At 33.1% G+C, this 21840-nt stretch overlaps 1 protein-coding gene across 1 annotated transcript in view; it reads right to left on the reverse strand.

Annotated features, from left to right (window-relative positions):
• The window catches only part of LOC142228417 (regucalcin-like), a 51445-nt gene extending 32787 nt beyond the window's left edge, over nt 1-18658 (reverse strand). The window contains exon 1 of the mRNA XM_075298849.1: nt 18507-18658. The gene's annotated coding sequence lies outside the window, so the exon portion shown is untranslated. The remainder of the gene's footprint in view (nt 1-18506) is intronic.
• Between the last annotated feature and the right edge of the window lie 3182 nt (nt 18659-21840).

Raw genomic sequence — 21840 nt, forward strand, 5'->3', positions numbered from 1 at the left:
CGGCGCAATGTCCCGGATTTCGGCAACCATCATCTGGCAACCCTAGCCTTTATTGAAAACAACACCTCATCCAGCAAAATAAACCATCCGCGAATAACAAACACACACACACAAACCACTAAATGAACAAAAATAAAAACAACCCCACGCTCATGTATACACAACAAAATTCATCTTTACATTAATCACATTCCACTATGCCAATAAAGATCTTTGTACTATGCATTAGTTCATCGCATCTGCTGACAATTTACTCTATGAATAATATTCGTAAAGGCACACCAGTTTATGAACAATGAAACATTTAACTTAAAATTTGCAAATTTTTTAAGAAATGTTATCTACAATTTTTGACGAAAATGTCTATAAATTTAATTACATGTGAACTAAAAATATTTCATTGGGTAATTTTTTACCAACAATTATTAACTATAGGAATTGTCAGTAAGAAATTGCTATCCACTTTCAAGTTCATTTTTCGTAAAAAAATATTTTCTCATACAAAAAAATCTTATAGTAAATACAATAAATACAAATATACAAAATACTTTACATTTCACAAGTAGTTTTATAGCATGACAAACGAATTTTTAACTACCAGTAAAGAATTTTTTTAAGGAAATTTCCATCGTATTTTGTAGGCCATGAACTAAACGATTGCTCCTTAGAATTTGTAAAATTTCCTTCCGAGTAGTTAATTTTCGTTGAAGATACGAAAAATGAACTAAAATTCTGGAAAATTCTTGTAATAAATTATTGTAAAAATCTTCTTAAATTTACGAGACACTTTTTTTTCTGTGTAGCATAGCTTGCGGCGCCCAGGAGGCGATTAAACAAACTTTATTTAACAGAAACATACATTTAGTTGGGCACCGTGTATCAGTGGTTGCTACGTCCGCCTTGCATACCAAGGGTCCTGGGTTCGATCCCTGCTTCGACCGAACACCAAAAAGTTTTTTGTTTTGTTTTTTTTTTTTACATATATTCCAGATATTTTCGAAAGATTCCGAAAAGGTGTTCAACATTACATACACTGAAAAAAATATTTACGTGATATTAAAGATTACGCAACTTCAATTTTAGGATCCGCAATTTACACACTATTAAGGATAAATTTCTTTAAAATAATGAAATTTTAATTAAAAGAAAGTTTATACGCTTTGCTTCAATATTTTGTTTTATTAAATTTAGGACACACATTTTGAAAATTTGCGTCCCTTCGTTAAAGTTGCATGTCTTTAAACTAAGGCAAATTTTCCTTAAAGTAAAGAAACACATTTTTGATTTAAGGAAATCGTCCTTAATTTAACTGTAATATTGAATCTTTAGATTTAAGATAAAAACGCTTCAAATATAGGCCAAGATTTATTTTGAGGATTTAGCATCATTGGTTTAAAGCTTTTTTGGAATTAAGAAAATAATTTTTTACTTCGAAATATCCGTCATAATTTGGATTTTTAAACTGACATTTGTTTGTCAGTTTAATATACCGCAAAAATAAAATGAAAATTCGATAAATGAGATCTACATCCGAATTTTAATTTTACAGATCCCAGATTTTAAGCTAGATAGGCCGCAAAAAAATTTCCTTATTTTAAAGAACCCCCATCTTTGGCTCGGAATCAATACCAAAATCCTTAAAGGAAGGTCAAAATCTTTTTTTGAGTGTACTACTATATTAAATTTTTGCTATGAAACTGTAGAATGTGTCTTATTAAAGACTTAAAGTCAGAAAAGAACAGTGCTTGATATAAACGAAATGGACTTTGTTGTTGGTTCAAAAATAATTTTTTTATTGAAAAAATAAAAAAATTGTAACAAACGATTTTGTTTTTGGTGATAAAAGTTTAAAATTTTCGAAGAAATTCAAAACACCCTAACAAAAGAAAAACGTTTTCGGTGCACGTTTTCCAAACTGTCTTTCTGCCTTTCTGTCTGTATATGTAATTTTGTCTGCAAAGTACAGCTCACAGTTTAAGGCCGATCGTCCTCAAATTTGGCATAGAGTTTTACTTTGGCTCAAAGACAATCGCTATTGATTTTGAAAAAAATCGCTGTTATATATATATATATATATATATATATATATATATATATATATATATATATATATATATATATATATATATATATATATATATATATATATATATATATATATATATATATATATATATATATATATATATATATATATTTCACCGATCTGGCCATAATTTATGTATTTATCAACGTATTTTCTTAAAATTTCGCACAGATAAATGTTTTGGGCTTCTCATAAAATATGCAAAATAGCAGCCAAATCGGTTATTTTAGATATAGCTCCCATATATATCCTTTGCCCGATTTGCACTTATATGGCCTCAAAAGCCAGAGTTTTGCCCTGATTATCTGAGGGCTATATATAACTATAGACCGATATGGACCTAGTTAGGCATGGTTGTTAACGCCAATTTACTAGCACAATGTACCAAATTTCAACTGACTCGGATGAAATTTCTTCCTCCAAGAGGCTCCAAAACCAAATCGGTTTATATGGGGGCTATATATGATTATGGACTGATATGGACCACTTATGGCATGGTTGTTAAATATCATATACTACCACCACGTACCAAATTTCAACCAGATCGAATGAAATTTTGCTTCTCCAAAAGGCACAGTGATTGATACTATCATTTTCGTGATTGAAGACATATCAATTAAAAAATTGGGCCATATCAGTCCACTTTTATGTATTGCCCCCATATAAACGGACCCCCAAATTTGGTTTGCGGACCCTCTAAAAGAAGCAAATTTCATCCGATCCGGCTGAAATTTGGTACATGGTGTTAGTATATGGTCTCTATAGACCATGCAAAAATTGGTCCGCATCGGTGCATAATTATATATAGGCCCCATATAAGAGAAAATAACATGAGGAGAAAATAACATTTTAGTGACAAACATGTTACATGGTCACCATACAAAAATAACATTTTGCTCTTGAAACATGTTTGAGGTGATCATATTCCTTCTCTGCGCGTATAAACCGATCCCCAGATTTGACCTCCGGTGCCTTTTGGAGAAGCAAAATTCATCCATATCGGTCTATAGTTATATATAGCCCTCAGATAAATCGATCCCCAATCACACAAAAATTGGTCCATATCAAGTTCATAATTGTATATAGTCCCCATATAAGCGACCCCCATATTTCAATTCTGGCTCCCTACGTACCGTGCAAAAGTCTATATCGATTCGTAATTATTTGTAGACTTACCGACACATAACATTTTTGTGTAATATATATCACGTATGGACTAACTCACAATTTAGAAAACGATTTAAGATTCGATTGTGTAGTCTTTCGTATAAGCCTGGGCGAACTTACGGCCATATACTTGTTTGCAAATAGAAAGTAAAGGATTGTCGATAAATGGGAACTCGGTACATAATTTTATGATTTTTCCACATGCTTCTGCCAGATTTTTTTAAGTAATGCTATGTTCCCACCGACTCGTTTTCCTCATTCGTTTTTCCAAAACATTTCACCGTTCACACCGGGTTGAGATGTTTTAGTTTGACAGTTACCATGGAAACTAGAAATTTACATTTACTCCTAATTCACATATATGCAACCTATGTCCAAATAATTACCGCGAGCCCAATGGGAAATTTTTTTTATGTTATTTTCACATGTCCATGTTCTTAAAAGCCTTTGTTTATTCTTTTATTTCTATGAAACTTATTTCAATATTTTGAATAGGGTATGTTATTCGGGGTATATTCCAAAATTAGGTGGGTTCACATACTAAAATTGACGTGTTTTGGAGAAGTTGACAGGCAACGTAGAGGGTGATTCGAAAATATGCTTCGGGAGGCGCAATGAAGCGGGCCGGGTTATTCTAGTTTTAAATAACATTGTAATTTGTCCCACACGGATGAAAAAGACTGTTTTTCATATGTTTGGATATAAACATTATATGTTTGGAACACAAATTTTTAAACACAATATTTTTGAGTGCAAGCATATAATGTTCATAAACTAGCATAACATGTTTGGGACATATATGTTAATATGTTAGAACATATTATGTTTGGGACATAAAATGTTTGTAAATATAATATGCTTGGATGCAAACATATATTAATTTAGAAATAGCCTATAAACATATATGTGTTTAGTAGCTTGGAGCGCTATTTAACAGGGAGCGATATTGAATTAAGTTGGTGGTTGTTGCTTGTTATTACAATATTAACATTTTATTTTTCCTTGGGCAATTGATCAGCTACTTCTTTGATCCTTACAAACTGTGTGGTCCGCTGTTCGAATCCCCGTCCGGCAAAAGGTAAAATTAAAATAAAAAAAATCATACAATTGAATAATTTCTTCTACAATGTTTGTATTACAGAAAAAGGTGCTAAGAACTAAAAAATCTCGTGAAAGTGAGAAAGATGTGGGGGAATATACAATTGGGCAGAAACAAAATTTTGAGCATTCAGGTCGAAAACCTATGTTGTTAGCACCTATATTACCTGTTTATTTTCATAATTCATTATGATTGTAAATATATAAATAAACAAATAAAATTCTGAGCACAATATTGTTTGGGAGAATTTTTTTAAGCATATAATATTTTTGGGTGCAAAATGCTTCCAAACATATTATATGTTCACATAATAACATATTGTTTTTTGGAAGACAACATTATTGAATTTGGATGCAAAAATACAAAATGTTTGGAAATTGACTACCCAAACATATATTGTTTAGACCAATAGGCTTTCAAACATATTATATATTGGAAGAGATCAAACATATAAATGTTTGGGCAATAGCCAAAAATGTATATGCTTGAAGCAAAATATGTTTGGGAGTATATGTTACAGAAGCGATTTTTTGTGAGCGTGTGGAAGTGAGAAAGATGTGGGGGAATATACAATTGGGCAGAAACAAAATTTTGAGCATTCAGGTCGAAAACCTATGTTGTTAGCACCTATATTACCTGTGTATTTTCATAATTCATTATGATTTTAAATATATAAATAAATAAATAAAATTTTGAGCACAATATTGTTTGGGAGAATTTTTTTTAAGCATATAATATTTTTGTGTGCAAAATGCCTCCAAACATATTATATGTTCACATAATAACATATTTTTTTTGGAAGACAACATTATTGAATTTGGATGCAAAAATACAAAATGTTTGGAACTTAGACTACCCAAACATATATTGTTTAAACCAATATGCTTTCAAACATATTATATATTGGAAGAGATCAAACATATAAATGTTTGGGCAATACCCAAAAATATATATGCTTGAAGCAAAATATGTTTGGGAGTATATGTTACAGGAGCGATTTTTTGTGAGCGTGCAGGGTGTTATCCGACTTCAATTTTAGGTCTAGAAATGTTGTTTGAGTGTAAAAAAAAGTTTACATGTAATTTGAAGGATTTGAGATTGCACCAACATTTTTGGCTTACCAAGTGGTGAAGGGTCGACCCCGCCCGACTTTAGACTTCCCTTACATGATCTATGCTACTTTAGTTTTATAAAAATTACAACAATAAAGGCCTTTTTCATTGAAATTTTAAAATTGGTCCGCTGGTGCGGTTTTGTAAAATTTGGTCCGAAATAAAATTTTTTATGGCTATAGGTGAGTACTATGTTCGGGGTTTTCACCAAAACACTAAATTAAAAGTACAAATATATTTATGAAGACGATTATATTTTGATCGAGTCTTTTCAAATAATGGATGGAAAAGATCCAAGGAATTGGTTGCATATAACTTTATATTTCTAAATTAATTAATAACAAGTATATACGGCCGTAAGTTCGGCCAGGCCGAAGCTTATGTACCCTCCATCATGGATTGCGTAGAAACTTTTTCTAAACACTGCCATCCACAATCGAATTACTTAAGTTGCGGTAACGCTTGCCGATGGCAAGGTATCTTAAAACCTCCTAACACCATCTTCTAAATTGTATGTAAGTCCATACGTGGTATATATTAAATCAAACAAGTATATACGGCCGTAAGTTCGGCCAGGCCGAAGCTTATGTACCCTCCATCATGGATTGCGTAGAAACTTTTTCTAAACACTGCCATCCACAATCGAATTACTTAAGTTGCGGTAACGCTTGCCGATGGCAAGGTATCTTAAAACCTCCTAACACCATCTTCTAAATTGTATGTAAGTCCATACGTGGTATATATTATATCAAAAAAGATCGATACAATACGTATATAATTCAGTTTGACAAAGTAGACATAAAATTTTGACAAAATTTTCTACAGAAATAAAATTTTAACAAAATTTTCTATAGAAATAAAATTTTCTATAGAAATAAAAATTTTGACAAAATTTTCTATAGAAAGAAAATTTTGATAAAAATTTCTACAGAAATAAAATTTTAACAAAATTTTCTATAGAAATAGATTTTGACAAAATATTCTATAGAAATAAAATCTTGGTAGATTATTTTTGGCTCGAGTGGCAACCATGATTATGAACCGAATAAAATTTGAACAAAATTTTCTATAGAAATAAAATTTTGACAATGATGAAAAGTTTATTGTGAACCTAATAAAATTTTAACAAAATTTTCTCTAGAAATAAAATTTTGGTAGATTAATTTTGGCTCTAGTGGCAACCATGGTTATGAACCGATATGGACCAATTTTTGAGTGATTGGACCAATTGTTGTATGGTTGTTAGCGACCATATACTAACACCACGTTCCTAATTTGAACCGGATCGGATGAATTTTGCTCCTCCAAGAGGCTCCGGAGGTCAAATCTGGAGAACGTTTTATATAGGGGCTATATATAATTATGGACCGATATGGACCAATTCTGGCACGGTTGTTAAAGATCATATACTAACACCATGTTCAAAATTACAACCGGATTGGGTGAAATTTGCTTCTCTTGGAGACTTCACAAGCCAAATCTGGGGATCGGCTTATATGGGGGCTATATATAATTATGAACCGATGTGGACCAATTTTTGCATGGTTATTAGAGACCATATAACAATACCAAGTACCAAATTTCAGCCCGATCGGATGCAATTTGCTTCTCTTAGGGGCTTCGCAAGCCAAATCTGGGGATCGGTTTATATGGGGGCTATATATAATTATGGACCGATGTGCACCAATTTTTGCATGATTGTTAGAGACCATCTATCAACACCATGTACCAAAGTTCAGCCGGATCGGATGAAATATGCTTCTCTTAGAGGCTCCACAAGCCAAATCTGGGGATCGGTTTATATGGGGGCTATATATAATTATGGACCGATGTGGACCAATTTTTGCACGATTGTTAGAGACCATCTACCAACACCATGTACCAAATTTCAGCCGGATCGGATGAAATATGCTTCTCTTAGAGGCTCCACAAGCCAAATCTGGGGATCGGTTTATATGGGGGCTATATATAATTATGGACCGATGTGGACTAATTTTTGCATGATTATTAGAGACCATCTACCAACACCATGTACCAAATTTCAGCCGGATCGGATGAAATATGCTTCTCTTAGAGGCTCCACAAGCCAAATCTGGGGATCGGTTTATATGGGGGCTATATATAATTATGGACCGATGTGGACCAATTTTTGCACGATTGTTAGAGACCATATACTAACACCATGTACCAAATTTCAGCCGGATCGGATGAAATATGCTTCTCTTAGAGGCTCCACAAGCCAAATCTGGGGATCGGTTTATATGGGGGCTATATATAATTATGGACCGATGTGGACCAATTTTTGCACGATTGTTAGAGACCATCTACCAACACCATGTACCAAATTTCAGCCGGATCGGATGAAATATGCTTCTCTTAGAGGCTCCACAAGCCAAATCTGGGGATCGGTTTATATGGGGGCTATATATAATTATGGACCGATGTGGACCAATTTTTGCATGATTGTTAGAGACCATCTACCAACACCATGTACCAAATTTCAGCCGGATCGGATGAAATATGCTTCTGTTAGAGGCTCCACAAGCCAAATCTGAGGGTCCCTTTATATGGGGGCTATACGTAAAAGTGGACCGATATGGCCCATTTTCAATACCATCCGACCTACATCGATAACAACTACTTGTGCCAAGTTTCAAGTAGATAGCTTGTTTCGTTCGGAAGTTAGCGTGATTTCAACAGACGGACGGACGGACGGACGGACGGACGGACATGCTTAGATCGACTCAGAATTTCACCACGACCCAGAATATATATACTTTATGGGGTCTTATAGCAATATTTCGATGTGTTACAAACGGAATGACAAAGTTAATATACCCCCATCCTATGATGGAGGGTATAAAAAAAAGTAACCGTGAAAATAAGCTGGTTTTCAGCTTGAAAACTGAACATAGTACTCAGCTTATGCTGAAATAGATCAAGTTATCAATTCACGATCATATACACACCAAAGTTCTCATCCAATCGTCTTCGAATTAAATAATCAGTGTTTATACAAAGGAAAAGGTGGCCATATCGAGCAAAATTAATGAATTCCGCATTTTATACATTGTTGCATTTTAGTCATTTCAATCAATTAGATAACATTTCGGACAAAAAAACTAATAGGGTCGGTTTAATTGGTAACACTTTCTGTTAACTACCGTATGCATAATTTAATTTGCTGGTTTGTCGAATTTTGTCGTAAATGTTACATTGCAAAAAGTGTACAATAATTGCAGCTAATAATATTAAAAACAAAACAATTGTTAATTCAATTAACCTCTAAATGACATCTAATAAGAAGTATATTTAAATTATTAAAATTTTATTGGATACCAAAATCACATTCATTAGTTGCGAAAGTTTTTGCAAACAAATTTCTAATTAATTGCCAACTATCATTGAAATTATTCATCACTTTTTTATAATCTACATTAAAACAAATACTAAATGCTTCACATTTCAAATGATTTATGGTTTTCCACTTGTATGGATCACAATAACTCAAGCGCATCACATTTTTTATACCCACCACGAGCTAAAGACGTCCGTCTAGATGTATTTTTATTCGATTTGTCTAAAATCGGACATCTTGAGTTATTAGGGATCACGCATAAATGTGCTAAATAAGGCGTGTATAGTTCCATACATAGTGGCTGATATCTAATGCAACATAGTAAAGCGCTATATTATACCCTCCACCATAGGATGGGGGTATATTAACTTCGTCGTTCCGTTTGTAACTCATCAAAATATTGCTCTAAGACTCCATAAAGTATATATATTCTGAGTCGTGGTGAAATTCTGAGTCGATCTGAGCATGTCCGTACGTCCGTCTATTGAAATCACGCTAACTTCCGAACGAAACAAGCTATCGACTTGAAACTTGTTATTGATGTAGGTCAGATGGTATTGCAAATGGGCCATATCGGTCCAATTTTACGTATAGCCCCCATATAAGCGGACCCCCAATTTTGGATTGCGGGGACTCTAAGAGAAGCAAATTTCATCCGATCCAGCTGAAATTTGGTACATGGTGTCAGTATATGATCTCTGAAAACCATGCAAAAATTGGTCCACATCGGTCCATAATTATATATAGCCCTCATATAAACCGATCCCCCGATTTGGCTTGCGGAGCCTCTAAGAGAAGCAAATTTCATCCGATCCGACTGAAATTTGGTACATGGTGTTAGTGCATGGTCTCTAATGACCATGCAAAAATTGGTCCACATCGGTCCATAATTATATATAGCCCCCATATAAACTGATCACCAAATTTGACCTCCGAAGCCACTTGGAAGACCAAATTTCATCTGATTCAGTTGAAATTTGGTACGTGGTGTTAATATATGGCCTCAAACACCCATGCAAAAATTGGTCGAAATCAGTCCATAATTATATATAGCCCCCATATAAACCGATCCCCAGATTTGATCTCCGGAGCCCCTTGGAAAAGCAAAATTCATCCGATTCGGTTGAAATTTGGTACGTGATGTTAGTATATGGTATCCAACAACCATGCAAGAATTGGTTCATATCAGTCCATAATTATATATAGCCCCCATATAAACCGATCCCCAGATTTGACCTCCGGTGCCTTTTGGAGAAGCAAAATTCATCCGATCTGGTTAAAATTTGGTACGTGATGGTAGTATATGATATTTATATATATAGCCCCCATATAAACCGATCCCGAGATTTGGTTTTGGAGCCACTTGGAGGAGCAAATTTCATCCGAGTCAGTTCATATTTGGTACATTGTTCTAGTATGTGGCCGTTAACAACCATGCCTAACTAGGTCCATATCGGTCCATAGTTATACACACAAAAATTGGTCCATATCAATTTCATAATTGTATGTAGCCCACATATTTCAATTCTGGCTCTCTACCATGTATGGACTAACTCACAATTTAGAAAACGATGTTAAGAAGTGGATTGTGGATGACAGTCTTTAGTACAAGTTTCTACGCAATCCATGGTGGAGGGTACATAAGATTCGGCCTGGCCGAACTTACGGCCGTATATACTTATTTTTATTAAAAATCACTGAGATAATTATTGTGTATGTATGGATTGAGCTTTGCAATATCTAGAAAACCTTATTCTGGCAGCAATGTTTTGGAAATATGTCAAAAAAGAGGATAAGAAACGCTAAATTGGCAACGCTGAAAGGAAGGTAGTCATACCTCAACAGACGTATGGATGGACGAACATCGACTCAGAATTTCCCCAAGACCCAGAATGTATATACTTCATGGCGACTGAGGCCAATATTTCGATGTGTTACAAACGGAATGACAAAGTTAGTATACCCCCATCCTATGGTGGAGGGTATAAAACCTTTTCAGCCGATGGAAAAATCGTCGATTTGTTCGGAGAACATGTTCGGGTGGAGGGACTTTCCTATTTCTAATGGCTATACCGAAGGAGGACTATTTGAAATGTTTCGAGAAGGCACAAGTCTATTTTCTCGAGAGGGTTTTATATTTAAGGTTGAAATTGATTTGGAATAATAATTTTTTTAGTTTTACCAAAAAAAATTAATTACTTTGAGACAAATTCAATATCTCAGTCTAATATTATCCACTCCATTTATATTTTCTATAGCAATTTGATCGCTCTTGTATACGACCGGCTAGAGTGCCAATCGATAACAACTTAAGAAATTTCATTGTCTCAGATTTCAATGCAAAAAGAAATTTCATAGCCGGAGGTGGTAATCGCAATTATAGACCCGCTTGTTTTTTTTTAATTGTATTGCTCCAAAGCAAAACATGTCAAAAATAACGTAATGTTTTGGAACCACTTTAGATTTTCTGGAATGGGCTACCTTTGGCACGAATTATGGTTTCAAACCATCACACCCTGAACGAAAGTAGCTCTGCTGAATTTTATCCCATTTCCGGCAAAGCGCCGGCTTGAGATGATCGAAACTTTTAGTGCACACCATACTCTTCAAAATGCCCCGGGCGCAAAAGTTCAATGGCTTGAGATCCAGATATTTTGGTGGCCATTGTGCGGTAGAAATGAAGCGTTGAGCATCTAAACTGCGAAATTTTTATTCGATTTGATTGAAGTTAGAAATCTAAAGGAATTTCAGGTCCATGAAGTTGTCAGTGTCAAATTTTGTTTATATCGGTCCATGTTTTAATATAGCACACAAGTTCACCAATGTGGTATCACAATGGACTGAATAGTCTAAGATCGCCTCCTGATACATCGGGCTTATATGATTTATTTTATAGAAAATTTTTTTTTATTGTTAGTTTGTTTTTCAGTCATATTGTATTATTTCACAACGAAATAAAATGTTGACAAAATTTTCTAAAGAAATAAAATTTAGACAAAATTTTCTATAGAAATAAAATTTTGACAAAATTTCCTAAAGAAATAAAATTTTGTTAAAAAAAATTAAACCTATTTCTCGAAAAAAAAAAATTCCACAAAAATCCCCAAATTTATGGAAATTCCCCATCAAATCCCAAGTCACCAACTTAGAAATTTCGTCCCCATTCACGAAAAAATATCCCCAATTTGGGGGAAAATTCCCAATACTGGCAACATTGCTTCACACCGAAGGTTGTTATTCAATTTATCTGACATTGGAAATCTAAAGGTGCTTTCTGGGGATCAAATAAGTGTGTCCAATTAGGTGCGTATCGGTCCATATTCTAGTATAGCCTTCATATAGACCGATGTATGGACCACATAGGTGCAACTTTCAAATTTAAATGTAGTAGAATTTTTGGCTCACAAATTCATGTATTATAATTGTTTTATACAGGTACTCTTTTGATATAGCCTCCTGATCTAACTTCATGAGGGGATAAGAGCCGCAATTTTAATACAAATTGTCTGAAACTAGAAGTTTAAATTCACTGTACTTCTGCTTGGACACTTTACACATTTTACGTATCGAAATTGATTGGATAAAAACGCGCCCAGGAAATTTATCAAGCCCACTCTAACGATTGGTTTATGTGGGGCTATAGAAAATCACTTTTCTGTAAGAAATTTTATTTTTATAAAAAATTTTGTCAAAATTTTATTTCTATAGAAAATTTTGTCAAAATTTTATTTTTATAGAAAATTTTGTCAAAATTTCATTTCTAAAAAAAATTTTCAAAATTTTATTTCTATAGAAAATTTTGTTAAAATTTAATTTCCATAGAAAATTCTGTCAATCTTTTATTTCTATAGAAAATTTTGTCAAAATTTTATTTCTATAGAAAATTTTGTCAAAATTTTATTTTTATAGAAAATTTTGTCAAAATTTTATTTCTATCGAAAATTGTATCAAACTTTTATTTCTATAAAAAATTTTGTCTAAATTTCATTTCTAAAAAAAAAAAATTTTCAAAATTTTATTTCTATAGAAAATTTTGTCAAAATTTTATTTCTGTAGAAAATTTTATCAAAATTTAATTCTATAGAAAATTTTGTCAAAATATTATTTCTATAGAAAATTCTGTCAAAATTTTATTTCTAAAGAAAATTTTGTGAAAATTTTATTTTTATAGAAAAGTTCGTCAAAATTTTATTGCTTTAGAAAATTTGCTCAAAACTTTATTTCTATAGAAAATTTTGTCTAAATTTCATTTCTAAAGACAACTTTTTTAACATTTTGTTTCTATAAAAAATTTTGTAAAAATTTTAATTCTGTAGAAGATTTAGTCAAAATTGTAATTCTATAGAAAATTTTGTCAACATTTTATTTCTATAGACAAATTTATTAAAATTTGATTTCTATAGAAAATTTTGTAAAAAAATTATTTTTATGAAAATTTTATCAAAATTTAATTCTATAGAAAATTTTGTCATAATATTATTTCTATAGAAAATTCTGTCAAAATTTTATTTCTAAAGAAAATTTTGTGAAAATTTTATTTTTATAGAAAATTTCGTCAAAATTTTATTGCTTTAGAAAATTTGCTCAAAACTTTATTTCTATCGAAAATTGTGTCTGAATTTTATTTCTATAGAAAATTTTGTCTAACTTTCATTTCTAAAGACAACTTTTTTAACATTTTGTTTCTATAAAAAATTTTGTAAAAATTTTAATTCTGTAAAAGATTTAGTCAAAATTGTAATTCTATAGAAAATTTTGTCAACATTTTATTTCTATAGACAAATTTATCAAAATTTGGTTTCTATAGAAATGTTTGTAAAAAAATTATTTTTATGAAAATTTTGTCAAAATTTTATTTCTATAGAAAATTTTGTCAAAATTTTATTTCTATAGAAAATTTTGTCAAAATTTTATTTCTATAGAACATTTTTTCAAAATTTTATTTCTGTACAAAATTTTGGAAAAATTTTATTTCTTTAGAAAATTTTGTGAAAATTTTATTTCTATAGAAAATTTTATTTCTGTAGAAAATTTTTTCAAAATTTTATTTCTATAGAAAATTTCATTTCCATAGAAAATTTTGTCAAACTTTTTTTTCTATAGAAAATTTTGTAAAAATTTTATTTCTAAAAATAATTGTCAAAATTGTATTTCTATAGAAAATTTTGTCTAAATTTCATTTTTAAAGAAAATTTTTTCAATATTTCATTTCTATAGAAAATTTTGTAAAAATTTTAATTCTGTAGAAGATTTTGTCAAAATTTTAAGTCTATAGAAAATTTTGTCAAAGTTTTAATTCTATAGAAAATTTTGTCAAATTTCATTTCTATAGAAAATTTTGTCAAAATTTTATTTCTATAGAAAATTTTGTCAAAATTTTATTTCCATAGACAATTTTTGTCAAAATTGTATTTCTATAGAAAATTTTATCACAATTTTATTTCTATAGAAAATTTTGTCAAAATTTTATTTCTGTAGAAAATTTTGTCAAAATATTATTTCTATAGAAAATTTTGTCAAAATTTTATTTTTATAGAAAATTTCGTTAAAATTTCATTTCTTTAGAAAAATTGGTCAAAATTCTAAATTTTGTCAAAATGTGGTAATTCCGAAACTGCCGTCCATCCGACCAACTGCATTGCCCAAATAAATTTGACAAACATACTTTTCCTTTGCTGATTAAGCTACCCTTGCAGATTAAGCTGAAATCAAAACAACAATATTGAATGAATTTAAATACAATTGGCAATTAATATTCCGTTAATACATTCAACGAAAAATAATTTTAATTGATACGGGTCTTCCTGTTGTAAAGTATCAAGCTATATAACGATGAGCTTTGAGGGTGATGTAAATAAAAAGCTTTCGGCAAAGTTGCCAGATAAGTTTAAATACCAAATTGTTTCGAAACTGCCTGCTTTGTATATGGGTTAGATTAATTATGCTTATTTAGACTATTCAAAATAACAAAATTGTAATTAAAAGAAATTCGATAATCTTTGTTTTAAAATTTGTTTTCTCTAAATCTAGTTAATTCTAGGTCAAGTAAGGTCAATTTTCTCCCAATTTAAAGAAAACCTGGTTTCTTTAAAGAGATAAGGTTTAATTTAGATTAAAAATAAAAATCTTCAAATAGGGACGAAGAATTATTTTGAATCTTTGAAATATTATTTGAAACAAAAACTATTTTAGTATGGATTTTTAATATTGGATAATAATTTCCAAAAATAAATAAATTGTATATATTCAATGTACCCATTGGTCACAGGTAATATTATCTGCGGAATTTTGAAGTCTTCATAAATTATGAAATCTGCATTTCTGGCAACACTGTTTGTATACCAGGTTTTTATGATTAATAAACTCACAGTGTTGTCAATACCAGAGAGAATGAAAACACAAGATGACGAAAAGTTCTCTTCTGCGAAGAAAACAAATGTCAACCGTACAGATGTCGCACAATGCCTACAGCTTTGGTATAACCGACGTTGCGGTCGTGAGTCACGCTGATGGCAACGGCTTGAGTATGCGTGTGCGTTATTAACAAACCAAAAGTCGTGCGTGAGCGTGAGTCACGAAAATAATTTCTTCGTGAGTGTGCGTGAGTAACGAATTTCTGAAAAATACGCTCACGAAAAAAATCCCGCCCGCTGACATAAAACGCTTACGAGATGAATTCATTTAGTGACACCTGGGATGTTAAGAGTTTAATAACGCTCTCGATTTTAATCACGAGATTTTTCGTGAGTCACGAAATTTCGTGCGTGAGTACAAAATTTCTTTTCGTGAGTGTGCGTGAGCGTGAGTGCTACCAAACACTATCGTGCGTGAGTAAGATGTTTCCGTCGTGAGTGTGCGTGAGCGTGAGTAAAATATTACTCACGTGCACACCTCTACTACAAAGTAGGTTGTAAATCCTATTTTCCTTACGTTCCGTAAAGCCGGCAGAGAACTGAACTGGGTGACGCTGACGCAAACTGTATGATATTTTAGAGAAGCGCCGACAAAAACTGCATGATATTAGAGAAATGTTCCTCATGACCAGAGAATGAAGCCGCCGAGTCGCGCCGCTGATTTCAGTTGCCGCCGACCACTTTTTTCCAGTCGACGCCGCCGCCGAATATGTCGACTCATCTCGACTCAAATTAAGCCGCCACTTAATCAAAAATATCGATTTAAATCAGAAAAATATAATAATAATTGTAATATTTTTGACAAAATATTGAACCTTCCACCCACAATCAATCAATTTCAAACTGCTATAACATTTTTGCAAACATTTAGCTCAGAAAATTTTAACTAAATGTAAATTTGATTGTAAGATTGGTTGTACAACTAATCTCATTACCATTCGAATAACTTCAAATGGATTTTATAATGGATGATTGTGCGCCGCCGAATGGACAAATTTATATCGGCTTAGCCGTCAAGCCGCCGCCGCCAGACGTAAAACTTTAGTGTCAGCCGCCGCCGACAAAAATGGGTCGGCTTCATTCTTTGCTCATGACTGCCACCTAACAGGTTGGCTGATAAGCCCCCGGTCTAACAAAGAAAAACACATTTTTTTGTCAAAATTCGTTTTTATTATTCAACATAGTTCCCTTCAAGAGCGATACAATGATTATAACGACTTTCCAATTTTTTGATACCATTTTGGTAGTACTCCTTCGGTTTTGCCTCAAAATAGGCCTCAGTTTCGGCGATGACCTCTTCATTGCAGCCAAATTTTTTCCCCTGCGAGCATCCTTTTGAGGTCTGAGAACAAGAAAAAGTCGCTGGGGCCAGATCTGGAGAATACGGTGGGTGGGGAAGCAATTCGAAGCCCAATTCATGAATTTTGCCATCGTTCTCAATGACTTGTGCCACGGTGCGTTGTCTTGGTGGAACAACACTTTTTTCTTCTTCATATGGGGCCGTTTTGCCGCGATTTCGGCCTTCAAACGCTTTCCCTTCTCAAGATAATCGATAAAAATTATTCCATGCGCATCCCATTCCATTCCACGCTTCGGAGACGGTTCACCGGTCGCTGTCCACTCAGCCGACTGTCGATTGGACTCAGGAGTGTAGTGATGGAGCCATGTTTCATCCATTGTCACATATCGACGGAAAAACTCGGGTGTATTACGAGTTAACAGCTGCAAACACCGCTCAGAATCATCAACACGTTGATGTTTTTGGTCAAATGTGAGCTCGCGCGGCACCCATTTTGCACAGAGCTTCCGCATATCCAAATATTGATGAATGATATGGCCAACACGTTCCTTTGATATCTTTAAGGCCTCTGCTATCTCGATCAACTTCATTTTACGGTCATTCAAAATCATTTTGTGGATTTTTTTATGTTTTCGACGGAACCACCTCTTTCGGGCGTCCACTGCGTTCACCGTCCTCCGTGCTCATTTCACCACACTTGAATTTTGCATACCAATCAATTATTGTTGATTTCCCTGGGGCAGAGTCCGGAAACTCATTACCAAGCCAAGTTTTTGCTTCCACCGTATTTTTCCCCATCAGAAAACAGTATTTTATCAAAACACGAAATTCGTCCTTTCCATTTTTTTCACAATAAAAAAAGTTGCTTCACAAAAGACGCTCTATCTCACAAAATAATTGACTTACAGACGTCAAATTTTGACACGAATCATTTGAAGGTTGGTACTATATAAAAATAATATGCATTTAATACTAGCGACGCCATCTATGTGTCAGACCGGGGACTTATCAGCCAACCTGTTACTGACGCAGTTTCGCTTCACAGTTTCGTTCTCTTGTATTTTCATTCTCTCTGTCGATACATTTCAAAAACTTAACATATGCATTCATATGTTATTTCAAAGCTACAAATTCAAATAGATTAATAATGGATTATAGACATTTACCCATTCAGTTTTAATCTGTATTTTTCTATCGATTCTATGCATTGCTAACATAATATTTTGATCAATTTTGCCGTAATTAAGAAAAATGATAACCTATTTCTGATACTCGAAATCTTATCTTCATTAATATTAGATTTCGGTTCTTCTAAGCCCTATCTAATTTCTAGGCCCATTTCTACGAAAACGAATATTACCATTTATCACAGTGATTCAGGTAATTTATTAGAGAAATCTAAACCTACAAGAAAGGGAGTGACAGTCATGCCTTCGGATATCTGAAATATACTTTAAGAGTTAAGCATGGCGCTCGGATAACACTTTCATTACAAGATTGCAGTCAGCAGTTTCGCAGTTTATTATATCATGGAAAAAGAATACGTTGATGCAAATGTAATAAAAGTAAATATTTTGTTATTATTTGTCGCGTATTTTACAAGAAATTTGAAGAGTTATAAATCGCGGTAGTATTGAAGTAATGAAACAATATCGTTGATTGGTTACACTACCTTTTAAATCACTTCACAACGAACAAAATTCAATAGTTTAATGGCCAGTTTCTCATCCTCCGATTAATTTTAACCGGTGGATAGACCTCCGGTTAGTAAAATTTTTGTATGGGATCAGCTGTTTTATAGACACGATAAATAATAACAACACAATGAGAAACTGGCCCTAAGTATTATTTATATTTTTCGAAAACCACCATATTGACAACACTTATATGGAATGCACAATACCGCATTAATGTAAATATTATTGTCAATCTCTTAAACGAACATTTGTTTTTATTTGGAACAGAACTTACCGTAATAGCTATTTATAGTATGTACTTGTTTTCTTTTATTTAGTTTAATGAGTGATTGTTAAGCAAATAAATGAGAAAAATATTAACACAAAATTTTTACGAAACTTGTCACATAAAAACCACTCAACTTCTCATTAGATTATCAACCTGTTACACCAACAATTTAACTACTTCAAAGTACAGAGTTGTGCGTTTAGATTGGCATCGCCGTTTAATATATCGCCGCAATATTGTTTTTGCTGCTTCTTTCCGTACTTTTTTGAAACGTTAATAAAAACAAAAAAATTGAAATTCAAATATAGGCAACAAACAAGTATCGGGTATTGAGAGAGGGGTATTTCCCAACAAATTCACTTGAAATTCTAGTCTTAAATTTATGGGCTCAAATATTCATTACCTATTTAACTTTTCCTTAACATATGTTAATTTGATTATCGTTTAATATCATGGTGTTTAGTTATTTAAAATTAAAGAAAGAAAAAGATCTTTCAAACTATTAGGAATGTTTAATGTAATGTTTTATTTTATTTTATTTTATTTTATTATACCCACCACCATAGAATGGTGACGGGGTATAATAAGTTTGTCATTCCGTTTGTAACGCATCGAAATATCGATTGCCGACTATATAAAGTATATATATTCTTGATCAGGGAGAAATTCTAAGACGATATAAGCATGTCCGTCTGTCCGTCTGTCTGTCTGTCTGGCTGTCTGTTGTAATCACGCTACAGCATTCAATAATGGAGCTATTGTCCTGAAATTTGGCACAGAATCGTCTTTTGTCTGCGCGCAGGTCAAGTTCGCAGATGGGCTATATCGGGCCATGTTTTGGTATAGCCCCCATATAAACCGACCTCCCGATTTGGGGTCTTTCGCTTATAGAAACCGTAGTTTTCATCCAATTTGCGCGAAATTGAAAATCTAGAGATATTTTGGGACCTTGAAGAGGTGTGCCAAAAATGGTGAGTGTCGGTCCATGTTTTGGTATAGCCCCCATATAAACCGACCTCCCGATTTGGGGTTTTTTGCTTATAGAAACCGTAGTTTTCATCCAATTTGCGCGAAATTGAAAATCTAGTGGTATTTTGGGACCTTGAAGAGGTGTGCCAAAAATGGTGAGTGTCGGTCCATGTTTTGGTATAGCCCCCATATAAACCGACCTCCCGATTTGGGGTTTTTCGCTTATAGAAACCGTAGTTTTCATCCAATTTGCGCGAAATTGAAAATCTAGTGGTATTTTGGGACCTTGAAGAGGTGTGCCAAAAATGGTGAGTGTCGGTCCATGTTTTGGTATAGCCCCCATATAAACCGACCTCCCGATTTGGGGTCTTTCGCTTATAGAAACCGTAGTTTTCATCCAATTTGCGCGAAATTGAAAATCTAGAGATATTTTGGGACCTTGAAGAGGTGTGCCAAAAATGGTGAGTGTCGGTCCATGGTTTGGTATAGCCCCCATATAAACCGACCTCCCGATTTGGGGTCTTTCGCTTATAAATAGAAACCGTAGTTTTCATCCAATTTGCGCGAAATTGAAAATCTAGAGATATTTTGGGACCTTGAAGAGGTGTGCCAAAAATGGTGAGTATCGGTCCATATTTTGGTATAGCCCCCATATAGACCGATTGCCCGATTTTACTTCTTGGGCTTCTAGAATCCGAAGTTTTCATCCTATTTGCCTGAAATTGGAAATCTAGAGGTATTTTCGGGTCATAAAGTGGTGTTCCGAAAACGGTGAGTATCGGTCCATATTTTAGTATAGCCCCAATAAGAACGATCTCCCGATTTAACTCCTTGGGTTTCTAGAAACCGTAGTTTTTATCTGATTTGCCTGAAATTGTAAATATTCTGGTATTTTAGGCTCACAAAAACGTGTATCGGATTAAGTTTTTATCGGTCCATTTGGTAATGCCTCCATATAGACCGACTTCACTTCTTGAGGGTGTAGAAGGCGCAGTGATCATGAAAATTGCTTGAAACTCAATGAAAAATTTCCAGATTTTACTTCTACAGATTTAAGATTTCAAATCAAGACGTTATTTTATAATTTTCTTGCACACTTACAAGAGATGTTAATTATTCCTCTAGAACTCAAACAAAAATGGTTCTTATAAATCCAGAATCTGACATAGCCCTCATAGGTGAACATTTATTTTCGGGAAGTGTCCTCAAGTTCTCAAGCCCTCCTGAAATTTCAAAGGAAACCCTAATATTTGGTTCATGGTGGTGGGTATTTAAGATTCGGCCCGGCCGAACTTACTGCTGTATATACTTGTTTTATTTTATTTTATTTTATTTTATTTTATTTTATTTTATTTTATTTTACTTTATTTTATTTTATTTTATTTTATTTTATTTTATTTTATTACTAGCGTAACCCGGCCCGCTTCGCTGCGCCTTCCGAAGCGTATTTGTAGGAACATTTTACGTTTACTTAGTCAACCATATCCTTCGTGCTGAAAACAAATTCGAAAAGATTTGAATTCTTTCAAACAAATCGGACTACTTGCTTTTTCGTTTATAGGTACAAATACGGCGGATATGCTTATGTAAAACGGTTCGTCTAATAAAATGTCGGGGGAATGGGTGTACCCTTTTCTCCAAATTTTTTAAATAATGCTCTGTATTCAAGTAGTTGTACAATCTTCTATTTTTCTTGTGAATTTTAAGTGTGGTTTGTCAAGGAAAGGTATCTTTCTCCTTAACATATCTGAAAATTGAGCACTATATTATAATAACATACAAAGAATTACTGTTTCCCATCCAATAAATCGGAAAATGCAAAAGTAGTAAAAAATTTTACCACATTAACATTTGCTAAAATGTTGGAAAATGATGCACCCACTACGTTGGCTGCCAATTTCATGTAAATTTAAGTTCTTTACTAAAAACGAAGTCTGACAGAAGCCTGTGCAAAAATCATAAAATTATGTAATGAGTTCGCATTTACGGACAACCCTCTACTTTCAATTTAAGAAAATAAAAACCGACAAAAGGGAACCCTCTCCCCACCTTCGCTCCACTCCGACCTGATATCGGAGTATCACGTACCCTATATTCATTTCACAACTACTCAATGGTCCCTATAAATTCTATCGAAATAAATCGACAAAGTTTATTTCAATTTTCCCCTTCCCCAGCCAGATATCGAAAAATCATATACTAATTTAAAAATCATGTATAAATTTCAAGGCCGTAGCCAGGATTTTAATTCGGAGGGGGGGGGGGGGGAGGGTTCAACTTAAAAAAAAATATTCATATAATGTCATGTGTAGAAAGTAAAGAAAGATTTAGTACCTTTTGTGTAGACATTTTTGAATCGATATCAGATTTA

Source organism: Haematobia irritans, chromosome 3, assembly GCF_050003625.1.
Source record: "Haematobia irritans isolate KBUSLIRL chromosome 3, ASM5000362v1, whole genome shotgun sequence".
Lineage (NCBI taxonomy): Eukaryota > Metazoa > Arthropoda > Insecta > Diptera > Muscidae > Haematobia > Haematobia irritans.